At 46.1% G+C, this 22151-nt stretch overlaps 1 protein-coding gene across 2 annotated transcripts in view; it reads right to left on the reverse strand.

Annotated features, from left to right (window-relative positions):
• The window catches only part of KLHDC8B (kelch domain containing 8B), a 795009-nt gene that overhangs the window by 216502 nt on the left and 556356 nt on the right, over nt 1–22151 (reverse strand). The gene's annotated exons all lie outside the window — the stretch shown is intronic.

Raw genomic sequence — 22151 nt, forward strand, 5'->3', positions numbered from 1 at the left:
ACACAAAAGGGAAAACAAGTTAATTTGCAGTCAAACGTATCAGCAATCGTGCAATTATCAATGTAACAGGGTCGGTGTCCAAGGTGGTAACAAAACTGCCCCAAGGAGGGACAAACGTAAAGCATTTACCAATGATAACAAAGGATTTTTGAAAGGCAAGCTCACAAACGAGTGATAGTACCAGGTAGATTACAACACGTGAGAGCGCTTGTGCATTCAACCTAAAAAGAATATCCACACACTAACACACATATCTATCTATCTATATATATATATATATATATATATATATATATATATCCCCGCACACATGCTTACTACACAATGTAACCCTCCCATCCCTCCATCCCCGGAGATGCCACCTAGGGTGAAATGCACCAGGTTGTGCCAAGCGGCGTGAAGCTCAACACAAGACGTGCAAGTCGATGAAATGCACCGAGTAGGTCTTCCCCAGAAGGGACCCGGGGGACCAGGCAGTGCCGTGTTAAAGAGAGGCTGTAATGTCTTCTGCCAGGCCCACAGCTGCGCCTGACGCTAAGTAAACACCACCCAAACATCAGTCGTGTGTAATCACCTCCACATCCCCAGGAAACGAACTGCCACCAGACTGATACATTTTATTAGAGGATCAAATGCCAACCAGAAAAGCTTTTAAGCAAGATTGCTTCCACCATCTGGAGGTAAGAGACAGACACTCATTGGAAATTGCTGCACACAGGTTGATGCAGCCGAAAAATCTTGTTTACACTGCAAGCGAAACACAGCAAGTCTGAAGGTAAAGCGGACAGTTGTTCCCTTTCTAGGACAGACAGGGCCTTCCACACAGGGATGGTGGCACCCTGGGCGACAACCTTTGTTGGCACCCCCCATGACCTCACTGCCACCCTCCAATGGGGCCCCTCATCTCTCCTTAGTCCCTCCCACAGTGATTTATTTTACAGCGCTGCTCATCCCAGTGTAGAGGTTACATCGCACAGCATACAAAGTCATGCAGTGTACAAATCAATGTATTGGAAATTATATTTCAGACAATGACTACAAAGTGTAGGAGTCACATGTAGGCACCCTTTAGGTGTCCCCTAACGCCACCATGTGTGCGTCGTATTTAAAATACGGAGCACCATGGCGGTAGTCAGGGGTACTAGCGTCATCATTGTTTACGCTAGTCCGGCGCTTTAGAGGATTAGCGTCAAACATTCCCTCTAACGCCTGCTCTTAGCAGGTATAGATACCAGTCAATTTGGTGCTCACTCCGTAAGAGGGGGGTATGGCATCTAAATCTTATGCCTTAGGGTCTCGATTAGAGGACATTTTGAAGGCAGCTGACTGGTCTTCTGAATCTACGTTTCGTACATTTTATCATAAACCTGTAGTAAATGTCGCTTCGGTAGTGATTGAGCAGCTTTAAACGAGCATAATCGGAGCCTCCGGTCCTGACACAGAATAAAAAAAATTCTAGCTTACGCGTCAAGAATTTTCAGTTCTATTAAGGACACAGAGGCGAGGACTATCCCTCCATTTTGATATATGGTGATGTCATGTATGAATAATATATCTATGTCATATGAAGAATGTGGTTTTGCTTACCCTCCCTTTTTAAATATATTAGTCAGTTCAATGTTTTATATGCTATTTTGACTGGCGTGAGATATTACCTTTTATTATTTTATGTTCATAGGGTCTGAACAGAAGACTACGTGAATTTTCTTATCGTTATTGGATAGATGAAGACATCTTTAGACGGCTCAGATCCATGGAAGTTATATGGTATTTGGCTCCTGTTGAGCTCCAATATATCCAGATCTGGTTGGAAGTTCGTTGAGTCGGCGTCAATGTAAGAAGTTTCAGTTCCGACGTTTTAAAGATTATCTGACTTTATCAAAGAAAGAGGAAGTGACTCTGGGGGCCATGGTATTTATGGACAGGGGTCATGGCTGTTGATTGGAGCATGTGATTATATGCCAAGCATCATGTGATGCGTAGTTTTTTCATTTACTGTTTACTGATTGGCTGCTGTGTTTTGGTCAGTAAAGAGAGAGATAGCATAATCCTCGCCTCTGTGTCCTTAATAGAATTGAAAATTCTTGACGCGTAAACTAGAATTTTTTTTATTCCCAGGCCAAGGCTGCGATGCTTTTCACCCCTGCGCCTCTCCCTCCCCTCTAAACTAGTCTTCTGAATCGACCGCCTCACTCTGCAAGTCAATTTCAGATGAGAGATTGGGGCCTCTGATCAATTTCATTTCCTGAAATCTCGTGGCGAGCGCTTTGCTAATCTCACTTTCTAATCTGCGCTTCCACTGCAGCCGAAGAGAAAAACAGGCAAAAACTGTGAAGCCCGGGAGAGCTCGGCCGTGCCTGCGCCTGGGGCTCAGATGGCTCAGTGAGATAAACTCCAGCTGCAGAAATGTGTGACCACAGGCCAGGGAATTACTAACACTTTGCCTCGGGTTTGCATCACTATTTAGGCGCCGCCGCAAAGCAGAATGTATTTCAGGATTTACAAACCCACACAAAGCTCAATTTGTGTGGCTTTGTATGAAAAAACGTAATATATGGGCCTGACTTTGAGAGCCAAGGCATGAGCAGAGCCATCAAAAGATGTAAATCAGGCAACAAATGTCATGAGAAAATGTGATGAATTAAAAGATTACAATTTATTTTTTAACGTTTCTCAGTCTCAATTAAGTACAAACCATTATTTTACTGAAATGAGTGACATTTATTGAAAGAAACATTTGCTTAAACATGAAACATTGAAAGATACCCCCATGTCCTGAGGAAGTGGCCGCAAGTTCATTTACCCAAAATGTTTTGGCATGTTATTTATTTACATTGTCTATATTGTTATGGAACATAAAGTAAGATTTTTCCATATAAACCATGAATTAGTGAGGTTTTTGTGGAGCACAGTTCCTACACACAATTTGCTCAAGTGGGGAAGTCTGATTTCCTGGTTGCACATTGTGTAATTCACACACTGTGAGGTTTCATCTTCTCTCTTCTGTTTAACACCAAAGATTAGTGCTTTGTGTTCAGTTACTTAATGAATTTGTGTTACTACAGAGTTCAATAAATACTCTTATCACACCTTAAAACCAAGCTGACATCATACACACGTGCATTCTCATAAAATGTAAAGATGGGAATTTCTGCTTGGAATGTTTCCTCAGACACTGATGTCTGTCTGAAGCCATGGTGCAAGGAGGCGACGCGCCTTCGCAGTGGTGAAGGAGCGTCGCCCCCCCGTCACCCCCACCCCCCGGCTAAACCAGGAGATGAAAGATAAAACAATATTTTTGTATCATTTTACCTGTCAGCTGCTGGCTCAGCCGGCAGCTTGTTCAGGGAGGGGCGGGTCCGGGCCACGAGAGGGGGGAGAGGGAATGGGGAGGTGGAGAGGGTGCACCTAAGTGCGCATGTGTGTTTGGCCGGCCATCTCAGGGCAGCCAAACACACATGCGCACTTAGGTTTCTCCAACCCGGCTGTGTACATAGCTGGGCTGGAGAAACTGCACGGAACCCAGGGTTGTGTCTGAGCGGCAGTCCAAGCCGCTCAGACCAATCCTGGCACTGCTTTCATTCCAAGTTTAGGATTGCAGGGGAGCCTATGCCGGTGTACCAGTGAATGCTGGGACACCAGTCGAAGAGGAGAGGAGCGCAGCATCTGCGTCGGGAATGGGTACGTTTTAAAAAAATACATATTATTTTTTTCCCCCAGCCCCTCTCCTTGAGATTTGTGACAGCTGCCATGCTGCCCCTCACATGCATCTTCTTGAAGACCTGCAACCCAAGGTCAGTCTCTGTGGGGGCTCCAATACCTTTTTGGTTTTGGGAATTATTTAACAGCGGTCATTGAGGCATTAAGGTAAAACCTCTGTTAACATGCAGCCAGTACAAACATTAACATACAATAGCATTTCCTGCCTTCCCTTACTCCGCTGGCTTACCTAACCTCCCAGACAGACCGATTTTAAGAACTAAAACACTCTTTTAAAAAAAAATCGATTTGCTTTTTTTCAAGAATCAATTCATTTGCTTAATAATCATTTTTTTTTTTCGAGAATTGCTTCACTTTTCTCAAGAATAAATTTGTTTCTTTGCAGTTTTTCAAGAATCTATTGGGTTTTTCGAGAATCAGTGTTTGTTACAAATCACTTTTTTGCACAAAATTGTAAGAAACTGATTCCTTTGTATTATTTTCTCAACAAATATTTACGGTTAAATAAGGGGTCAGTAGCATTATTTACTGTTCTAAAACGTGCAATGCATATTAAAAAGGGATAAATGAGGACAGTGAATAAGGAAGAGAAAGTGGAATATTTAAAGCACTTCTCAGGTTGATTGTGGTAAGCGACTGCTTGTCCACTAGGACGCGAGGGGCGGAGCCCCAACAGCCGCTGCAGGCTGCCATTGGCTTGAAGGGTCTTCCTCGCTGTTGCTGGTTATTTCATGACCTACCTGGAGGTATTTCAGGATCTTTATTCATAGCTTATCAATGACCTTATTATCAGTATAACTGTCATAGGTGGCCTGAGCCCGAGAGATGAATGCATCCCTAGGCACGTCTGCTGTGTAAACCTATAATATGCCTATAGTCAAGGTGGACATCCTACTGTCTAATCTTCTGAGATCTGTGCAAAGTGAGGGAGAACTCTGCTGTCTAAAGCGTCAGATTTGAAATCTGGGGATGTGCCATCTGTTGTGACAGACAATGAACTTTTAGAATATTTAATCAGCGTCCCTTGTTTGTCAAAAAATTGCTTTTTGGACTATTTTTTCTGAACACTGTACTACAAAGTACACTATTTGGCCCTATTTAAAATGTACATATTTTAGAAGAAGAGCCCCACACAAACCACACTGTATGTGGTCTGGCTCGCTCACCTGGTCCAGGTATGCTACAGCAGTTTTAAAGCTCACTCCCGTCGCCGCCCATGCAGTGGTGCATTCCGTCCAAGACTGGCACCCATGTCTGTCTTGGTAACAGGTGGGAGAGTTTCTGCTCACTAACAACCACCAACCTGCCAATGGTAGCAGGTTGTCTTTTTATAATGCCTTTAATAACTCCATACATTAGGCTGCCTTTTCTTTCTCACAACAAACTCATACTTCTACCTGGGAGGAAAAAGAGGGCTTTCTTTTAATACATTTGTTTCTGAGACTGGAATCCATCTGAACAGTTCAAGGAGCTGGCTGTGGACCTGAACAAATGGAAACACCCCCTTTATAATGTTCAGATGAACAAGGCTTGTAATGGAATGCATTATACCTGAATAGATACAGATTTTAACGGATAAACTCGGATGACCAAGCTTTTAAATTTTAAAGCTCTGAAATCTACTTAGCAGAGGATGTTTAAAATACCATGAGAGACAATTCTCCAGCAGGTTTAATCACCTACAAAAGAAGTCATTGTTCAGTGTGGGCCTGACCCTCTTCCTACAGGGAGGATAATCCCACCTCCACAGGCTCATGTCGCAGAAGATTGTGCTTTGCATTGTAATTTGTGACTGAAAGTCAAATCTCATCAGAAAGCAAAACAAACCCATGAAAAACACCAAATCCCTTAGGAAGATTGATGGGTCTCACTAAAAATCCTGGAAATGGCCTAGACTGAAGCATATCCATTTTTGGATATGTCATGTTTAGTAACAAAACAAATGAATACAATTTGAAGGAACGTAGGGCCTGATTTAGATATTGGCGGACGGATCGCTCTGTCACAACAGTGACGGATATCCCATCTGCCGAAATCTAAATTCCAAAGGCCATAATGGGATTTGGATTTCGGGGGACAGGATATCCATCACCGTTGTGACCCCTCCACTGAGTTCTTAATCTGGCCCTTAATCAATAAATCACCAAAAATCAAATCCCCTGTTCCCGAATAAGTCTGTGCAACAAGTCGAATCCTGACCTCAGTTTATACAGCAATGAAAACACTATTCCGGTTTGTCAACATCATCTTCAAAATCTAATGGCTACCACAAAGACATCCTGGTACTGCAAACTCATTGCAATTCAAAACGGCATGGGCGCTTGCAGTCCAGGGACCACATTGGTGTTGGCTAACCATTGTAAAATCCTTTTGAATTCCAACTATTCTCAGAAAAAAATCCTCAAAACTATCTTTAATGGATAGATCCTTTAAACTCATTCTTCTGACCAGGAAGTGTCTTGAGGCGATTCAATGTCTTGATGCAAGTGAAACAATTCTAGATATACTCAGCTTGATGATATATAATAATATTTAAATAACTTGTGTCACATGCACCAGCCTATTTAGAGTTCTGAAGATCATCCGGGCTGGTGAACAGTTAATCACATATCTGATGGTGTCTCACATACACTGACTCATCCCCACTTTAAGTCTCTGATATGTAAAGTTCTTTCGGAAAATCTTGTTATCAACCTATTGACCATCTCTCCCCTAAAGTGGATTTTGTTTACTCTATCCTACAGAAATATTCATAAAACAAGTTTTCACAAAGTTTAAATTAGCAATATAGATTTTTTACAAGCTATGCAAATTGCCTCATTAAGGACTTTCAGTGAAGCTTCACCACTGAAGATTTAGGGCCGTATTTATACTCCGTTTGCGCCGAATTTGCGTCGTTTTTTTCGACGCAAATTCGACGCTAAACTAACGCCAACTAACGCCATATTTATACTATGGCGTTAGAGGCGTCTAGCGCCAAAGTTCCCGGAATGTGCGTCATTTTTTAGCGTGAACCCCTTCCTTGCGTTAATGATATGCAAGGGAGGCGTTCCCGTCTAAAAAATTACTCCCAGGCCTTTACGTGGTATTTATACTCCCGGGCAAAAGAGACGCCCGGGAGTGGGCGTGGCTAAAAACGGCGCATTTGCGCCGCTTTTTAACGCCTGGGTCAGGCATGGCGTTAAGGGACAAGTGGGCTCAAAATGAGCCCAGAGTGCCCTCCCCTGCCCCCAGGGACCCCCCCTGCCACCCTTGCCCACCCCAGGAGGACAGCCAAGGACGGAGGGACCCACCCCAGGGACATTCAGGTAAGTTCAGGTAAGTATTTTTTTTTTATTTTTTGTGGCATAGGGGGGCCTGATTTGTGCCCCCCTACATGCCACTATGCCCAATGACCATGCCCAGGGGACAGAAGTCCCCTGGGCATGGCCATTGGGCAAGGGGGCATGACTCCTATCTTTACAATGATAGGAGTCATGTTGATGGGGGATGGGCGTCGAAAATAAATGGCGCAAGTCGGGTTACGACGATTTTTTCGACGTAACCTGACTTGCCCCATTTTAAGACGCCCATGCGCCATTTTCCCCCTACGCCGGCGCTGCCTGGTGTACGTGGTTTTTCTCGCGCACACCAGGCAGCGCCGGTCTGCTTGCGCCGGCCAACGCCATTCAATAAATACGGCGCCCGCATGGCGCTTCAGAATGGCGTTAGCCGGCGCAAAACTTTTTGACGCTAAACTGCGTTAGCGCAGTTTAGCGTCAAAAAGTATAAATATGGGCCTTAATGTCATGACAAGAAATTCTAAAAATATTTCTAAATGGCCAGGGAGCGCACTGCACGGAGAATTGGGAGAAAATTAGATGAAGTAATTTACAAATAGAACAATCACAGCAGGGGAAAAAATTAAGTTGCCGCAATAAATTTAGATGGATCCTTTAATATTTTCTGGTCTTGTTAGAATACATAATTATATTGAAGTTAAATGGCGGATAAATGTTGGATCTTGTGCTGCAGATCATTTGAGTTCTTGCGTCATCGTCCCCAAGACTGTATCAATGGTGAAAATATTGCTCATTCCAGGTACTGTAATGGATCGACTCATTCTTTGAAGAACCGAAGCAATCGGAGCTGGGCCTTTGCTCTCAGTCAGGAAAGGAGTGTGATGCTGTCTGTCCCTGCAAACATATCTTCCGCCATTACAGTGATATGCAGACATACACACCCAGATTGTTGAACCATATTGACTGCAATGCTAGATGTATGTCCACAACAATTGCACCCATCTCTGCTTGAATTATGATACTGGCTCCAATAAAAATGTCCCAGGTTTTTGGACCAGGTGTATCACTTTATAAAAGAAAACTACCTCCTGATTCGAGTTAAAACAGAGACCACTTTAGTGATTGTTGTAGAAGACGCCATAACATGTATTTTTTGGTTCACAGGCTTGATATACGTCCTAATGTGAGATCAGTCTATGGCACTGCAGAAATGTACATTTTAAACACCAAAGGCCTGATTTTGATCTTGGCTGTGGGGTTACTCCGTGACAACGGTGATGGATATCCCATCCGACAAAATCTAATACCATTGTTTTCTATGGGATTTAGATTTCGACGGACGGGATATCCGTCACCATTGTGACAGAGAAAGCCCTCCACCGAGATTTAAATCAAGCCCTAAGATTAGCAGGTTCTTAAAGATACACTGGTCATCACATTGAAATATTGATGGATACAGTAACTTGTTCCTCACAATATTTGTGATTTTGGTGAAGAACATTTGTCTAAAATATTCCCTAGACTGAAACATACTAATGAACAAACATTAAAGCTCCATGACATAGGTCAAAACTTCAGTTAATGCCTAGATCTACCACATATGTATTATTCTGAAGAAGATCTGGCCACTACACACAATCCGCCGAAACATACTGTTGAACAAATATGAAGCTCTGTGACATACACACACCAACACTCAACTTTTATTGTGTGGGTAGATCTGCTATACTTCCTTTCAGAGATTAGTTGCACAATAGATTTGTTCCTTGGCACACCATTATACAGATCATGGATAGTAATTATGCTAGGCTTTATATAATTAATGAATACTTGATGATTTTGTTTCTGTTTCACACTTGCCGATGGCAGTCACAAGATCACAATACATGGAAACCCTGGTTAGGTCCAGATCCGCAAATGATTAGTACCACATATTGGCTTAGTGTCACGTCACAGCATCAGATTACATACAGCAGGACTTCCAGGAACACTGTTTGAGGGTCCATGGCCCATCCCATGTTCCACAGTTGTCAGCCCTTTCAAAGCCACCTCTCAGTCAACGGCTGGTCAGCACAGTTGTCTTTTTAAGAATCTCCGTAAATGCAGTCAGCTCAGTTCTGGTCCCTTGCTTGGGTCCAACATCAACTAAAGTTACATTACATATAATAGTATTTTGTAAGTTTGTGCCACTTTTGCGTCAAAAAAGGACACAAATGTGGTGCTAAAAAAGTATAAATATGGGACTAAGTGTCGGTGCCGGGCACCGGAAACCACCGGCTCAAATTAAGCACTGGAGACAGAATGGGTGCCCTCTACAGCAGGGTAGGTCATGGGCACCTAGGCTTGCATCAGCTTGTGCTATGTGAGCGATGCTGCGCTGGGGGTCATATATCTTTTATATGATGTAATAAAGAATTTGCTGCAGTGGAGCTGCTCACACTTTCAGCCCATCTCATGACCCATAAAACACGATGGAAAAAGGCGATTGCTGAGAGGATAATCCCTTTGTTAGATGCGATCGATGTAGCTTGTTTGGGCTGGAGGCAGCCTATCAGTGAAGGTTTATTTAATAAGAAACGTTCCTAACAAAGCGGCAGAACCTACAGCTGGAGCCTTGGAATATTCTGAAGTTTGTTATTGTTACATCTGGGACTTCTTGGGGGCTGGCGGTGGAAGGGAGGGTACTCATTAATGTCCTCTTCCTCGTGGGTAATTATATATTCCTACTTCTTCCAACAGTTCCGGTAATGCCCCTCACATGGATGTCAGTTATAAACTGATACCCTCGCTTGCCCTTTGTTCCCCTGGCACTGCCACTGCGGCCCTGGTCTCAGGAGTCAGGAAGGCGGTGGTGTTAACTGCCCTAACTGCCTGTATCCTGTACTCCTTACCCATCCCTTGCACCCTCAGGAGACTGTCCAGGGACATAGGGGGTCAACCCTATGATGTCATTGATGGTCACGTGTTGCATTGTATCATCACTTCCGCTATGGCTGGCGAGCGTCCATGGACTTCCGGTAAGTCATCCAATGTGAATGAAGCCTGTGTTTGCGGCTAGTAGCTAACGAATAGCAGGAGAGCGTAGTCACAACTGAACACGTGCTTCCTGATGGACCCCACAGGAGCATCTCGGTTCCCTTGTGTTACGGCTGATGTAGTGCTTAATTTGTAAATAAAAAGGTGCCAGTGCCCAAAGCCCGCCTCTTAAACACGCGGCTGCTGCAATTAAATGTGGAAACACGGAATACCGAGGCAGCGTAATCCTGAAGCCATCTCGGGCCTCTTTAATCCATTTACAGCCACTCCCTGCCCCTTCAGCTTACAACTGCAGATTTCTGCTTTCTCTCATTGACGCTTTTTTGTTTTTCTCTTCCTCCGTCTATCCCAAACGTGTCTTTTGCTCACAGCAAATGCTTGAGGCAGAAGACTAAGCGCCGGCCCTCAAAAATAAGTGCTGGTGCTCAGCATCGAAATCAAAAAGCACAAACTGAACACTGGGCTGATGGGAGAAGCAGCTTTAGAGACACCAATGCCACCTGCAAGAGATAAACAGAGGGCTTCCCCAGGGGTGCCTGCCAGCAGAGCGCCTCACTGGAAAGGAGTTATGTAGCTACCTATGGACTGAGGGACTGAGAGCTGTCTGTGATGAGAAACCAATGTGCCAATTGAGGGACTCTGGAAGAGAGGCCCAGCTCTCCTCATGCTGCTGCATGGCTCCTGCTCCCGTCTTCTCCTTGCTTTTTCCACAGTTTTTTGGGTGCCGTCTTGCTTTTCCCTTGTCCTCACTGCTTTCTCCTTGCTTTACCCCCATTTTTTTGTCTGCCTTCTCCTTGCTTTTCCCCTGTTTTTTGTCTGCCTTCTCCTTGCTTTTCGTTCGTTTTCCCTTATTTCTCTTTAATTTTTCCCTCGTTTTTATGTGCTTTCTCATTGCTTTTCCCTTGTTTCCCTTCTTTCTCTTTCATTTTCCCTAGTTTTTATGTGCTTCCTCCTTGCTTTTCCCTCGTTTTCACTGCTTTCTTCTTGCTTTTCCCTTGCTGCTCCTGCATGCTACCCATTATTTCTCACCCCGTCACGTCCACCGCCTCCCAGCGCCCCGTCCATCTCCCAGGAGCTACTTAATGGAGGCCGCTGCGCGGCCGCACTGAGCAGGTCCTGGCTCAGCTCTCCCCGCACTGCTGTATCGCTCTTGCTCTTGTCTTCTCTTCGCTTCAGCGCCTTGAGACCCTCTCAAGTGATTTGATGCACTTTATAAATCCTTGATTGATTGACTGACCACAGTTCATCAGGCCCAGTGTACAGGAGAGGCCTTTAAAAGTAAACAGCAAAAGTGCAGCAATGTGCAACAATCCCTCAAACCACCCCTGGCCCAGGGTGGGCGTTATGATCAGATGCATGACTCTATCATCAAGGCCAGTCGGCATCGGTGCTGGAAGTAGGGGTATGGGGGGTGCGGTACCCCCAGAATAACCCTACTACTGTTGAAAAGGTGAATGAGCAGTGAACATGCATTCACATTTTTTCATCTTATCATGTTTGCTGTTCTTCAAATACGAGGTCAAATGTCAGGCTATGTCTCCTAACAAATTGCTGTTTATTAGTTTAACACAGAGATTGTTTTTTACTTTCCCCTGATTGCAATGTGAGAATATTTTGTGAAATAAACTATTTGAGAATTTTGCTGGGTAAAGGGAAAGTAAAAGGAAATGCTGTAGGATGTCTGTTTTTATCTAGCATAACAAAATATAAATCCTTGTAAATAAACTGTACAGATATTTCAGAATATATCAGCAGTTAGGAAAGCTGAAATGTGATGGCAACAAATATTCTATCAGGATCGAAACAAATTAATACACTTGGCGATGCATAAATGAAATATTCACTTTAACCGGATTTCCACACATTATCTTTATAAGCTAAATAATTTTACAAGCCTGTCTGTGCAAATTTCATGGCCATTTATTTGGAAAATGTGCAGCCTGAAAAGGACAGTGCATTTGTAATATATTTACACCAGTATGCTCTGAAATGCAACACCAACTACATACCACACACTTAGCAGACCCTATGGCTTCAGTGATGTAACGTTGATAGCACCACCCCCACTCTAATTATTGTTCCAGTGCCCCTGCAGAAACTGGCATCTCAGTATGTGCCAACTTGATGAACCAACCATTTTTCAAACAATGAAACAGAGGCTGGGGCTGGGGATCCTTGGACTAAGGAAGCTGAATGCACTGAAGCAAGCCTAGAATAGCCCTTCCTGCTCCCCTTTGACCTTTCCATCATGCTTTATGTTGATGGATGAGGCATAAGGGGAAGCAGAGGTGTGGTAGTTATCAGGTGGGCCTTCTTGATGCATTCTTTTGTCCACCCTTGCTTGGTATCTGTGCCGCTTTGGATGTTGAATCCTACATGCCAACATTTTAGAAAAGAAAAGTGGGAGATTTAAAAAAAAAAAATCAGGATAATGTATTTCTCCTATTGACTTCTATTGGGGCCTGAATCGGGCCTATTGTCGTTCTGATATCAGAAATGCAAATATACATTTTTTCCCCTTACTTGCCAGGAGAACGGAGAAAGCGCAATGGCAGGCAGAGCGAGCGTGACATACATGTTCTGCACTTCCCTGCGGGAGCAGGTACTGTCAGTGCATACTCCGAGTCACACAAGACAAGTTCCTGTCGGCAGAAGCCCACCATATCAGGTTTTTGCATGCAGGAATAGGGAGGCAGGAAACTAAATCTGAAATTGGTAGTCTTCTGTCTGAATCGGGAGGGTTGGCATGTATGATTGAGGTCCAGTTTCTACCCACTTTTTGGCTGGGGCACCAAGAATGCCTCTTGTGCGCAGGAGCATTGGGATCACATTTATAGGGCTTCAGGTGTGACGGTGGAGGCGCCTTGGGAGGGTGAGGTGGGGAGAGGGGAGGATGCACAGGCTTTCCTGCTCCTTCAAACAGTTGGCCACCCCATCTGCAGCCTTAAGTGTCCTCTGCCAAAGGGCTGGGAAAGCCAATCACTTGCCGGCCTTCAATGCCCACCTTGCAGCTGGGGCTGATACTCCAGCTGCAGCGCTTGGTATTTCGCTGGGTAAAGTCCCGGCTCTCCTCCATGCCAAGAACACCATTCACTCCCCTCACCATAGATATTCCAACATGGCTGCTAGACATGCACGTTTGCTGAATTCATCCAGCACGAAGGTCTGGCAGCCATACTTGAATGGTATTAAAACATGTCAGGAGCTGTCAAGAACACCAGACAAAGGAGAAGAAGGTGGCGTCATCCTCACGCAGTACTATTGTTTTTTAGCTGTAGTCATCAGCAATATGCTGTGGGCTGGGCTCAAAACATCACATACAAGCCTGAAAGCCTGTACCTTAAACTCCCTGAATAAGCCAATGGTTGAACTGGGCTGACCCAAAGCTTCTTAGTGTGAATGTATGTGTGTGTGTGTGTGTGTGTGTGTATATATATATATATATATAGAGAGAGAGAGAGAGAGAGAGAGATATTCAAACGTAGTTGCCGGCGTGCAACCCGAATGCCAATGGTGCTCCTAGAATGGTGCGACTGCCGTCAACGCCCACAATTCTCCCGAACAAGTACCGCTGCTCGAGCGCCTCTCTTTACTTTATGCGGTGAAGGTTCGGTAGAATATATAGTTATATGTGTGTTTCGTTGTGTCTGTTTCGTGCCGCGTGTTATGTTGTGCAGTAAGTGTTGAGTGCAGTGGTGGTATAATACCGTGTGCCGGACAGCTAAAGCTGCCTGTAGTCAGACCTAGAAAGGATTCCCCCAATATTATTCTAAAACAATCTCTATAAGACAGAAGATATACTGTATATGAAAAGTCTGATGGTAAAACAGTTATAGCAGACCCAATAACCAGGAACAATTTTGTGATTGCCCTCCAACCATGTGTCCATTGGTTGAGCGGTCACCCGGCCAGGCAGCTTGGGTGGCAGCTCCTCAGTGGGGCGCGTTCCCAGGTGATAATGGCTGAGAAGTCTTCCAGGGGGAGGTGAGGCTAACAGATCTTCTGCAAGGTGCTGTAGGCTGGCACAGAAGCCGAGTGTCGGACCATCCCCCAGGCCTGCGGTACATCTGTATGTGTGTCAGACAGGCCGAGGGCTGGAGGGATCCCTGAGAGTGAAGACATTGTGCCAGAAAAGTCTGCCTGACTAATGACCCTTCTGACAGGCTCTGATGGATGTGAGTCAAAGGCCTAGCGAGCTTCATTTAGCTCCAGCAGCGAGGCGCCATCTTGTGCAATCAGCGGTGCCATTAACCACTGCGTGACTCAGGTGTATCCTGCCGCCGTCCGGGAGAAGTCGGAGGGACTTTCTACAGTGGGAGAGTGGAGCGAGGATTGGCTGTTTCTTTCTTTGAAACGACAGACCAGATGTACGAAAAAAGCCGTTTGGCGATTTCCTAATTGTGATTTTTGGGGCCACATGTAGGTAGGTTTCGAATTACGACTTGCAAATTGCGAGTCAGAGAGACTCGCAATTTGCGAGTCGCAAATCAGAATGTAGGATGGTGTCCCTGACACTATCTGCGATTCGCAAGGGGCTCGCAAATGCCCACCTCATGAATAATCATGAGGTGGGTCACAATTTGTGATCCCCTTGCAAATGGCGGCCCTCACTGGGATGGTGGCCTTCTGCGGACCACCATGTCTGTGACTGCTTTTGAATAAAGCAGTTTTTTTTTTGTAATGTTTTCCTTAAAGGAAAACGAGATGCATTACAAAAAGAAAAAATGAAACGATTTCATTTAATTTTTTTGGAGCAGGCAATGTATACATTGACATTCACAACGCCCTTTTGCAAATGGGTTCGCGGTCACAAAACAATCCTACATTGCATTGCGAGTCGCAATTAGGAAGGGAACACCACTTCCTAATTGCGAGTCGCATACCCGTTTTGCAATTCGGTATTCGGTAACCAGGCTACCGAATCGCAAAACTGGATTTGTGCATCGCTATGTGCTTTTGGCACGTCGCAAACAGCTAAATTCGCTGTTTGCAACATGCAAAAAGCTACCTACATGTGGCCCTTAGTGACTTGCAATTAGAAATTCACAAAAATGGCATGTATGGTAGCTGCTCACCCGGAAATTGTGACTCGGAAATGAGTCGCTTTGCAAAATAAGAAATAGCAATTTGCGACTCACTCACACATCCTGTTTGCGAGTTGCTAGTAGCGATTCCCTTAAATTGACTCACTGTTTCCCTTTGCAAAAAGTTGCGACTTGCAGTTCAGTCGCATCGCTATTTTTGGTTTGCTAATGGCTTTCGTACATGGCATGCAGTCTTTTTTCCACTCCCAAAACAGTTTGCGACCAATTTGCTATTCCTTTGTACATCTGGTCCCAAGAACCTTACTCTGACAAATGTGCAGGTGTACAGGGGCGTAACTAGGGATCCATTGACCCTAATGCAAGCAAGGAAAGTGGTCTCCATGCCCTGGTTTTGTGTTAAAAGGAGACACAGGTCGTGATGAAGTGCTTCCTTCCCCACCCTGGCCTCTGGTGCCACTGCACCGGGTGCACGACGAAGATTTAGATCCCTGCACAGGCAGTTGCCTCCAGGTTCTACATGAAGTAGACTGCTCTTGCTTACCCTGAGGAACTACTGTGTGTAAACACCGTGTGTGCGCTCTGTTCCTCACTGAGAACAGCCGCAAAACACACCCAGCCGATACCGTGCACAAACAATATTTCACTCGAGCATTTTTGTACTTGTTACAGCGTTTACAGTTCGAACGACACACTGAATTTGGGCACAGAGTGCTTGTAGGTGAAGATTGCACACAACAGTCTATTAATGTACTCAGGATGCAGAGACAAAAGGGTTTGGGTTTCTCTCCCCCAAAGGCTGCGGGGTAATGTATTCTCCATTCTCTGATGATGCACAAAAGTACCTTTTGCCGAAGATGGACTCCTTCCCTGTGGTACAGGGTTTGGACCATCTAAATAATTGATATTACATTGTAGTGTATCATTTCTATAGCACTTTCCTGCCTCTCAGCGATGGCCCAAAGTACTTCCATGTTTGTCAGGTAAGTCGTTACTCAGTTAAATGTGCATGGATGAGGAAGGGTCAGTAGTAAGTACCAGACCTTCCATCATGATCCTCACGCTATAAAAGGGATGATGCAGAGTCCAGATGCGGCTGTTACGAGGAAGGGGTGAGGTTGGGGGGGGGACAGCTCACAGAGCGGGAGGCGTGGGCAAGGGTCAGTTAAATTTTAAAAAACGTACCTGCCCTTCCATGATGCGCTGCTCCGCTCCAGCGCCTCGTCTTTTCTCCCCAACCAATCATGACACTTCTTTCATGCTGTTACGCAGCATGAAAGAAGTGCCGCTATTGGCCTGGGCGGGAAGAAATGCCGCTCAGGGGGAGAGTGGGTCAGTGCGCTTGGTCTCCACCCAGCTGTATAATACAGCCAGGTGGAGGGTTTCTAAGTGCGCAAGTCAGTTTGACTGGCCTCGGACAGATGGCCAAACTGACATGCCCGCTTAGAAGCGCACATACCAATCCTCCTCCACTTGAGGTGGAGGAGGCTGGCCCCGCCTTACGAAGGTGAAAAAATAAAGGGATAATAAAATATTTGTATTATCCCTTTATTTTTCTGCTTTTTATCAGTGGAGCAACACTCCTCTGCCATAGCGGAGGGGCCGCCCCTGGCAGAATCCAACAAAGTTATAAAAAAGAGCTTGCATTGACTTTCTTGGGTCCGTGTTACTGTCTGCTGACGAGTCCTGGGTCCTGGTGCTCACGACAGACTGTAGACCTAGTGACTAGAGGCAGGGTGGAGGCGCTTTCCAGTCTACCCTGCAGGCAGGAGCTCTCTGGTGTGTCCAGAGATGTATTAAAAATTGGGCAAAGTGGGCAAATGCCCAGGACCCCATATTTCTACAGCCTCCTAGTAAAGGACATTTGCAAGACCCTCTCACACTCTATCTTCCTCTCTCTATCGTTCCCTCTATCTCCTCTGTCTCAGCCTCCCGCTCTCTGTTTACCATTACCTCTGACTGTCTCTCTCTACCTATCCCTATCTCTCCACTTTCCTCCCATTTGTCTCAATCATTTTTCTCTCCCATCCTTACTGACCACTTTCACCTCTCTCTCCCTGTCCACCTTTGTCTAACTCACTTTTAAGCCCTCTCTCTGCCTCCCTCCCCTTCCTACCTTTCCGTTCTCCAGTGCTTAATTTGAGCCGGTGCTTGCCGGTGGAGGCCACCAGCACTTATTTTTGGGCACCGCCACTTGTTTTTCCTGATGGGACACTTCCCGAGAGCAAAAGAAGGAAAACACACAAACAGGAAAGAAGGATGAAGGGAAAGACAGAAATAGCGGCGCGAAAGGAGGAAGCAGGGACCTGCAGTGAGATAAAGGCAGGCAGTGCCTGGTAGTGGATGAAAGAGGTTGGGTGCATTCAGCGCTACGCAGCCATGCTATTCCGTGTGCCGACGTTTCATTGCACCGGCCGTGGGCTTCTGAGTAACGCTTCGGGCACCGGCACCCTTTCACTTACAAATTAAGCACTTCATCTCTTTATGTCTACTTCTCCGTCTTGTATCTCACCTCTGTGCACCTCACTAATTACTATATCCCCACTTTTCTCTCTGTCGGATTCCTCCTTCTGGCCCTCTCTGTCTACCCCGGTCACCTCTGTCACCCTCTTTCTGTCGTGGGTCTCCGGGCGTACTTCACCTCACCTCTTCTAACCCACTCAATCTCTTTCCCTCTCTTATCCCTATGTCCACATGTCCATCTCCCTTCTATCTATCTTGACTCTCTCCACCACGCGTATGTTTCTCCTCTTTCAGTATAGTTTAAAGCCCACCTCCTTGGCTGTCTCTCATGAGCTCAACTCTCTCGCTACCACTCTCTCCGCCTTTCTCTTCAACCCCCTCTCTCTTCATCAGCTCTCTCTACCGCCCCCTCTCTCTGCACCTTAGTGCTGCATTCCCATCTCACCTCCCTGCATCTCTCCTCCATCCACTCTACCTCTTTCTGAGCTGCATCTCTCTCCATCTCACCCTTCTATCTCTCTCCACTCCTCTATAACTCACCTCCACCACTCCCTCCCGCTCTATCTACGTCACCGTTCTCTTCCTCGTCTCTTCTATCACTCTGCTCTTAGTGCCTCTGATCCCTCCCCTTGCTCCACCCCCTTCATCCTTCTCTAGCCCACCTCTCTCTCTCTCTCTATCACAGCCTAACCTTCTGATTTACACCTTCATTTCTTCTGTCTCGTTTCTTCAATTTGCTTTTCTCCGTCTTGGAGAGGGTGTGGCGTCACAGCCTGAGCTGCTGACTTTGGAGCTGGTGAACCAGGTTCGAGTCTCGGCATCGGCGTCATGGCCTGAGCTGCTGACTTTGGAGCTGGTGAACCAGGTTCGAGTCTTGGTGTCGGCGTCACGGCCTGAGCTGCTGACTTTGGAGCTGGTGAACCAGGTTCGAGTCTTGGTGTCGGCGTCACGGCCTGAGCTGCTGACTTTAGAGCTGGTGAACCAGGTTCGAGTCTCGGTGTCACGGCCTGATCTGCTGACTTTGGAGCTGGTGAACCAGGTTCGAGTGTCGACGTCACGGCCTGAGCTGCTGACTTTGGAGCTGGTGAACCAGGTTCGAGTCTTGGTGTCGGCGTCACTGCCTGAGCTGCTGACTTTGGAGCTGGTGAACCAGGTTCGAGTCTCGGTGTCACGGCCTGAGTTGCTGACTTTGGAGCTGGTGAACCAGGTTTGAGTCTCGGCGTCAGCGTCATGGATGAGCTGCTGACTTTGGAGCTGGGTGAACCAGGTTCGAGCATCGGTGTTGGCGTCACGGCTTGAGCTGCTGACTTTGGAGCTGGTGAACCAGGTTCGAGTCTCGGCGTCACGGATTGAGCTGCTGATTTTGGAGCTGGTGAACCAGGTTCGAGTCTCGGCGTCACGGCCTGAGCTGCTGACTTTGGAGCTGGTGAACCAGGTTTGAGTCACGGCCTGAGCTGCTGACTTTGGAGCTGGTCAACCAGGTTCGAGTCTTGGCGTCGGCGTCACGGCCTGAGCTGCTGACTTTGGAGCTGGGTGAACCAGGTTAGAGTCTCGACATCGGCGTCACGGCCTGAGCTGCTGACTTTGGAGCTGGGTGAACCAGGTTCGAGTCTCGGCGTCGGCGTCACGGCCTGAGCTGCTGACTTTGGAGCTGGGTGAACCAGGTTCGAGTCTCGGCGTCGGCGCCACGGCTTGAGCTGCTGACTTTGGAGCTGTGTGAAACAGGTGCGAGTCTTGACCTCCCCGTGCCTACAATTCAGCGCCTTGAGACCCTCATGGGTGATTTGCTGCACTTTACAAATCCTGGACTTATATATTTATTTTTACCTCTGTTCACCCTCTCTCTTCATCACTACTTCTCTGCACATTTTTCTGTATCATTACCTCACCTCTCCTATCTATCGCTGCACTTCCTTTTCGATTACAGTTACCTTCTCTACTTCACCATCTCTTTACATTTCTAGTATCTCACTTAAATCTACCTCTCGGTTCCTACTTATCTCTATCTCACCCTCTCACTCTAGAAGTGCATCAATCCCACCTTCATACTGCTCCCTTACCCATCTCTCTGTCTCACCTCTTTTTTCTACACCGCTTCTCTTATTCTACTCTTCAACCCTCTCTCTACCTTTTTCTGTGTCAAATAACTTCCTTTAACTGGCCTGTCTTTCTTTGCTTAAGCTCTAACTTTTCCACTTTCTCTTCTTCACCACTATTTCTTGACTTTAGATTTCTCTGTACATGTCTCACTACCTCCCTCTGAACATGTCCACCTTTCTCTACCACTCTCTAACTCCCCTTTATAAGGTACCTCTCCTCTATCTCACCCCTCGAGTACCCCCCTGCAGTCTCTAAGTTTCCTTCTCTCTATCTCTATCTGTCTCTTCCTCACTCCAAAGCTCTACCCATCTCACAAACTCTCTCTATCTGTTTTGGTCACCCATCTTTCTCTCCTTTCCGTGTGTGTCTCCATCACCTGTTACTCCACCGCATCTCCATCTCTGCATCCTTCTGCTGTACCTCATCTCTCGCTGACCTGTTCTCCACCTCCCCATTCTACTCCTGGTCCACATTTCCTTTACACTCACATGTGTCTTATGTGGGAAAGCAAGCGATCAATCTATATAGAGAAGTGTACAATGTTAAACAGGCGATGGAAGGCAAGTCTGAGGAAGGGACTTCTGGGGACAATTATCAGATTTCGCTCACTGAAATTGTGAAAATCCTCAGGACAATGCTTTGATCTTCCCTCTTGCATCCAAGATGCTAGATATAGGGGTGGATGTGTATGTGATTACAAATATCTGTCAATTAAAGCTGCAACTTTAAATGCCATGTGCACTGGGACTTTTTCATATTATTCTCTGGTCCACCAAACATCCATTAAGTCATCCTTACTATGTCCTTCCTGCAATTGGAGTCAGAACAAGGCTGTTGTGGATGAGACTGGTCCTTGTCTGTGGTTGTGTAGTGACCAAACAAACCAGTGGACTAAGGTAATTACCCGAATAATTCCAACATTCCACCCATCACTTTTTGGGGGGGGGGTTTCGGTGCACCAATGAAAATCTTGAGAAGTAGGCAGGTGGCGTCTGGTAAGCTCCTGACTTCATCACAGCCAAAGGATCATGGTTGCACAGATGTTACAGTTCATGTGATGGTGTTCAGGTATTCTGGCCGCAAATAGAAAACCTCCAGAAAGATATGGGACACCATGCGTAGACAGCTGTAAGGAAAACACAGTCAAGCTGATGAATTAAACTCTGTGTAAAAAGCATCAGATGATGGCCATAGCGACTTCACAACAAACGACCAGTGCCATGATTGGATGGAAGTCATCATGGCTTTCACAGTCATCAGGAAAGAAACTGGGGAACTCCCACAGACATGAGACAGACCAACAACGTGAACACGGAGTGAAGTCAGGAATAAAATGAAGCCAGGAGCAGAAGGGCCATAAGGCTACTAGAACGTTCCACCCACACAAGGCAGAATTTTCTAAATTAAGAAGGGAGAAACAGAACGACAAACATTTGAATGTTGGAGCAGAAGGCCAAGAATTCTGCACCCATGAAGCTGCAACACAGGATAGTAAAGTGATGAGCCCCACTCTGCACCCCAAGACTTGACAGGCAGAGTGGCCCGACCTTTACAGAGCTCAATGGTGCCTTTGGCATACATGTAAGCAAACCCCACTGTAGGCCATTCATTAGAATCAAGGTTAGGGCTTTGTACCAAACACTGCAATATGTATCTCTGTCTAGGTTGTGAGGAAAAAAGAGTGATTTCCGTGGGCGTTGCCACTGATCACCTCTTGTCAGTGCCCAGGGGAATTCCCTCCTGTGACATAATGTAATGGTCATTCAAAGATTTTTTTCTTTTTAGCACAGCAGGGCGCCTGCGTAGCCACATCAGGAAGCTCAGCATGGCCGCCCAGGTCAAATGTTCAGTCAACAGTGGAAGATTAAGGGAGGGCGCACACTGGCTAGGAATTTGGAAGTTCTCCTGCTTTTCCTTGTTTGAAGGATTTGAAGTATTGTCTGAGTATTGTCTGCATGGGGCATCCTTGAGGAAGATACTAAGGACTTGATTTAGATATTGGTAGATGGGTTACTCTGTCACAACAGTGACGGGTAGCTCGTCCGCTGAAATCTAAGTCCCACTATTTCCTATGGGATTTGGACTTCGGCAGAAGGGATATCCGTCAGTGTTGTGACAGAGTAACCTGTCCACCAATATCTAAATCTGGCCCTAACAATGAGGCTGCTACTATTTTGGCAGATACTTCCAGGTCACAGAAACTCAGGGATGGGCAGGTACCTGAGACCCATAAGTAGAGGTTACTGGAGTTGAGCACGTGGTGTGCAGTCGTAGGTGAAGCAGTCCAGGGCACAACGAGTGAATGCGGGAAGGGATGCTGATAGGGCATTTCACTGGGCTTGACAAGGTTCTGCTATGATGCTGCTGAGTGGGAGCAAAGCGTCGCTTAATGTCAGTAAAGCATCTTAGATTAGCAACAAGTGAAAACATGTAACTGAGCACAGTATTGTAGTGCATTGCCAGATCTATTTAGCGCTTACTACTCATATGTGGGTCACTGAAGGGCTTG

This window comes from Pleurodeles waltl, chromosome 9, assembly GCF_031143425.1.
Source record: "Pleurodeles waltl isolate 20211129_DDA chromosome 9, aPleWal1.hap1.20221129, whole genome shotgun sequence".
Lineage (NCBI taxonomy): Eukaryota > Metazoa > Chordata > Amphibia > Caudata > Salamandridae > Pleurodeles > Pleurodeles waltl.